The sequence below is a fragment of the Nannospalax galili genome, unplaced genomic scaffold, assembly GCF_000622305.1.
Source record: "Nannospalax galili isolate Female #2095 unplaced genomic scaffold, S.galili_v1.0 scaffold158, whole genome shotgun sequence".
NCBI classification, from domain to species: Eukaryota; Metazoa; Chordata; class Mammalia; order Rodentia; family Spalacidae; genus Nannospalax; species Nannospalax galili.
This window is the reverse complement of record NW_008345290.1, coordinates 3975458-3981296: the sequence shown is the minus strand read 5'-3', so window position 1 is coordinate 3981296 and position 5839 is coordinate 3975458.

Genomic DNA, 5839 nt, shown 5'->3' with positions numbered 1-5839 from the left:
CCCTCCCCCTCCCCCTCCCCCTGTTTTCCATTTTGGGTAGCTTCTATTTCCATCTCTTTGAGTTCAATAATCTTTTCTGTTCCAATATAAGATCCCTGTCCAGGGATTTTTCACCTTAGACTATGTATTTCATCTTTAGAATTTCAGTGGCTCTCTTTAATATCCATCTTCATTCAAGTTTTGAGTACAGTTTTATTAGTAGTACTATTATTTTGGCATTTTGAGACAGGGTCTCACTAAGCAGCCCAGGCTGGCCTTGAGCTCCCGTAATTCTTCCTCAGTCTCTTAAATCCTGGGATTACAGCCATGTACTACCGAGCCCAGCCGAATATGTATAATTAATACCTTCTATCATCCATGTAATTGCTGTTATTTGAGCTGATTGATTTCCCTCCACATGATGACATGAATTTTCTTGATTCTCTGTATGCCTCATAATTTTTTAGAGGAAGTCAGACATTGAGAATTTTACCTTGTCTATTGGACATTTTTGAAGTTCTATAATTATTCTTGAGCTTTTCTGGGACTCACTGAAAAATATGGGCACTGTTTTGCCTGTTTGGGTTTTGTACTTCAATTTTGTTGGGTGGTTTCAGAACTGGCTTTAGTTTAGACCCTTCTTGCTTTAACTGAGAACTGATGGCCAGGAGAGTGACAAGTTCTCCCCACTGGCTGTTGAACTATTTACTCTGGCCCTTTGTGACCACTGGACCTTCTTTACTCTCATCCTCTTGCCCAGTCCTTTTTCTGATCTTGAGTGGTTTCTTTGTGTGCATGATCTAATCAGCACTGAACTAAGTTCTCCAGAGAGACGCGGTGCAGATCCTCAGGCATTCTTCCCTTTCCTGACTCTTACTGCCCTGGCTCTCATGTCCAGCACTAGCTCTGACTCCTTCCTGTGGCTGACTGAGTGTCTCCCCTCTGCCCTGCAGCCTGGCTGGTTCTTCACAGTACACTGGTGCCACTGCAGTATTCCCCTCATCTGTTTTCCATTTCTAGGAGATCACAGTCATTTGGTGGCTGAGGCCCATGTTCTGAGAGTTGTTTTATCTATTTTTGTCTAAGGTCGCCATTGTTTCGGATGGGAGGGTAAATCCAGATGCCCCCTAGCACATTTTTTCCACTCTGCTTCTTCACCCTGAGCTTGATCACAAATCCACTGCATTCCACGGTCTGTTGAGTCAAGCTGCTGAACCTGCTATCAGGAAACCTTCCACTGGCAAGTGACAAGGTTGTCTGTAGTTACTTGACTCTTTTGATCATTGTTTTTGGTTGTTCTTTGGATGTGAAATATGTTCCTAGTCTCATGTGCTTGGACTCTTGTCCTCCATTGGTGGTGCTTTTAACCATGGGAGGTAATGGAACCTTCAGATAGCCTAGTGTCATAGAGACGGACTATATTATAGGCCACCCTGATCCTGTCTAGCTCTTGGCTTCCTGGCTCCAGATGCATGGTTACCAGCCCCCTCACATTTCTACCACCACATATAGGAACTATCCCACTGCCACACATTTCAAGCCATAGTGGATCTTATCCCCTGAACAATGAGCCAAGTAAATCCTTGCTCCCTTGAGTTGTTTCTGTGTGCTATTCTATCATCCCAATGACAAAAATAACTAATATACCTTCTCTGACCTCCTCTGAACTTGTCTCTTCCTCTGAGCTTGCTACAGTCTCCCTGCTAACCCACTGTTCTGTGCCTCAAAACCTTTCTACCCACACACACTGACCAGCAAGGTCATTTTCTCCCATGACTGTGAGTCTAAAACCTGGGTCTCCAGTTCAAGAGTGGAGACCAGGACTATCAGAAAATCCCTACCACATACCTTGAATACATGATAATGATCCAAAATGGTGCGTCCAAAGCATAAATGCCTAACTATTTTCCAGACTTTCCAATTGAACCGCAAGACCTCATGCTTTATCTCCAGGCTTAGCCAACGGGTTTTCCTTCCCCTTCCCTGTTTGGCCTTCATTGTGTTATTTCTTCTATCTGTGGTAGACTCTGTCCTGATTCTTCATGTAACTTACACACCCTCAGGGAATATTTACAGAGCTCTTGAGCTATAATGGACATTTTACATAAATCACAGGTAAGTAACACAATGAACAATTTGAGGCCTTTCAGTCTGGTCTTCTGCTTTCTGCTTGCACATGTTTCTTCTGTCTGGAACTTTCTGTCCCTTGACTGTTGCTGGCACACTGTCCCTTGACTGTTGCTGGCACACTCCCTTTTATCCTTCGTGTTCACTTTCCACGAGCCTCCATCAAGATGAGGTTCCTCTCCACCCTTGCTCACTAGATGACCCACAGCACCCCAAAACTTTCTCCTTTTCTCACGGCTGTAACTATACATTTAGGTGTGCATATGTGTTGTTTCTAAATCATTTTGCATCTCTAATGCTTCTAAATCATAAGCTCTGTGAGTTTTGTTCATTGCTGTAGTCTCAATATGTAGAGGAATACCTGGCTCATAGTAGCTGTTCAGTTAAATGAAACGGAATCCATCTGTCACTATATATACACTCTTGTAGCCAAAGTTTGTTCGAATTTTATAGGTTCAATAACCTCCTCAGTGGAACCTTATGGACAGCTAGCTGTCAGACACAGAGATCAGTAACCAGGCTTAACAGTAATAAACTCTGGGTGAGAAGCTAGACCCTTAGTTCCGTTGCATTTTTTTTTTTTCTTCAAGAAACAGACTCTAGGCTGGGCATGGTGGCACATGTCTGTAGTCCCAGCACTCGGGAGGCAGAGGCAGGCGGGTCTCTGTGAGTTCAAGGCCAGCCTGGTCTACATAGTGAGTTCCAAGCCAGCTGGGGCTACAGGGAAACCCTGTCTCAAAAAAGGCCAAAAGAAAAAGAAAGAAAAAAGAAGTAGACTTTAGCCTTTCTATTTCCATTTTGTTCCCACCAAAGCTTAACACAGCAATTTCACACACTTCATTTCCCTTCTAGAATTTATTTTTAATTTTGATAACCATACCACCCCATGCTTCAGCATCTTATTACTTACCTCATATTTAAATATTTTCTTTTTTAAGTGTTTGTCATAAAAGAATTAAAAAACTAGCCACTGCAGATAGTTTGAAAAAAACAATGGAGCTTATATAATTATCTCTTTTGTTCCCTGGACCACAGAAGGCTTTGTAAATGACAATAAACCAAGCAGTGCCCTTTTGTGAGTCTTTCTCAGTGGAAATGGAATTAAGAGACAGGGTGAGAAACAGCACAGTCAGCTTTGGTGCTGGACAGTGAAGGAGGAGCTGGGCATGGTGGTGCATGCCTGTAATCCCAGCACTCTGGAGGCTGAAGGATTGGAAGTTTAAGACCAACCTGGGCTACATAGACAATATCCCCCCAAAAGAAGAGGATAAAAACACCAAATTTTTCATTTTATAGTAAGCTAGAAGATGATGTGTATCCATTTTATTGAAGTTAAGCAAAAATTGAGACAGTTAAGGGTGATCATTTATAGTATAACATATTTTTAAAAATAGGATTTTCTTTTAGCAAATTCATTCTCTTCACATTTATTTGATGTTTTACTAAATTAAGTAAGGTATGCACATAACTGAAAACTCTAAATACGTATTTAAAAGCTGCAGCTTGTCTCTCTCCTTTCCCTAACACTTGTCCCATTTCCTGCCTCCACCCTACAAATCATGTTCATTAATTTCTTGTGGATCTCTACTACTTTCTTTATGCAAATTAAAGCAAAAATGAGCATATTTTCTTCTATGTCTCCTTTTCTAATAAAATGAATATACTTCCTACAGTGTTTGTCATCTGTTTTATTATTTAATAGTATGCCTTGGGCATCTTTCCATTTCAGAGTTCAAATGACAGCATCAGTCACAATTTTTTTTTTTTTTTTTTTTGAGACAAGGTCTCCTGTTATCCCAGGTTAACCTAATCTCATTCTCAACTGAGGATGACCTTGAACTCCTGATCCACCTGCACCCACCTCCAGGGTGCTGAGATTATAAGTGTAAGGTACTCACCCCTCAACTGAGCTACATCCTCAGTGTTTAGAAATTATTCATTGTATGACTGTACTATGGTTTGTTTTACTCCCTACCCCCATGAACGTTTTAGTTGTTCCTAGTATGTTTCTATTAAATAATCCTGAAGTTAAGCTGGGCATGGTGGCATATACCTGTAATTCCAACACTTAGGAGGCTGAAGCAGGGGAATCCTGAATTCAAAGTCAGCCTGGGCAATATAACCAGACCCTGGAGAGAGAGAGAGAGAGAGAGAGAGGGAGAGAGAGAGAGAGAGAGAGGAGATCCCTCCAAAAGACCACCAAAACTCAACCAAACAAGCTGTGCCATCTCAGCTGTCAAGCCTCCTTGGGTCACTGGGATCCTTGCCCACCCCAGAGTCATGTTCTCCCCCGGACTTGCCCTGATTAATGCATCTCTCAACTTTCACCTGAAAAGGTTCCTTATGCAGCAGATGGTGATTAACACAGCAACCCACAACTGGTCAAAGTGCAGAGAATAAGACACTGCAAAGTGATTATCCCTGAGTTGGACCCCTATATCAAACTTCTGCCTCCAAAGGCCTGGGGATCATTGCAGAAGAGGTTGTAGAAGGAATGCAAGAGCCAGAGGTGGTGGATGATCACAAGGAGACAAAAATTTTTAAGGCAGCTGAGAAGTTAATCATGAACTCACAGCAATGGTAACAGCATGCACAAGTATCATGTAAACTCCAGCCAGACAAAGTCCCAGCATAAGCATGGGGAAGTGGGTAAGGAACTCCAACCCTACCTGAGGAATTACTGGAAACAAATGGATGCTAGGAAGGGATGTGACTCTTGCTAGGTTAACCAGGCTCCAGTGTATGGATCCATATTGAAAGATATTTGGGAACACAAATTTGACTCTATAGGCAATATAGATATAGATATGAATCTATAACAGAGTATATGAAATTGGGCATATAAGGGAAGGGATCTAAATACAATCAAAATATATGTATGAAATTCACAAAAACTCAATTTAAAAAGGGCAAAAAGATTTGAATAACAAAGATCGAAAAATAGAGATTAGATTACAAATTAATTATAATTTTTGTAAGAGCAATTATAATATGTAATAAAAATAACCTCTTAAGATCTTTATAAAAACCAACCAAATGAAACAATCAAACACCAAGGCCAAAATCTATATGTCATTCATTTGTACAAATGTATCCATACAAGAATGACCGAGGCAGGATGATGAGTTCCAATCATATTTGGAAACCTTATACCTAATTGCCGAATTGCTCTGCATGGGGTATTTACCAAGACCCACCCCACCTTGGGAATCTGAGGAACCTATTTTTCCCATCATCTAAGCACTATGTAGTCACTCTTTGGCCAACAGGTCATTCTCCATACTTGAGATTTCAGTTCATCTCAGTTTGTGTCATGTGAATTTTTGCCTATTTTAACAGAGCCTTACTATGCCTTGTTTCTGTCCTTTACAATCTATGAAGTTTTCATTTCCTGTTTTGCCAATCTGGAAAGTGTATAATCTGGTCTATTTCCTTTGACATTTCTCTTAACAAATTTGAATAATCTGAACTGAACAATGGTGGTTATTTTAGCTTCATGCCTGGTAGTTACCCTGTCTTCCTGGCTAACAGGCTTCTGTTTAGTTCTGTCGTGAATATTTCCAAGAAGGAGAGTGAATTATAGTAACTCTTAACTGTGCCAATTGTCATGCCACCTCCAGTGGAGCTTGCGTGAGGTACTCTCCGTAGGTCGAGGCTGAGAAAACTTCAAAGGAAGAATGCCTCCTGGAGATGGCTGTGTTAAAAGAGCATGCCGTGTCTTTGGCTGTTCTAC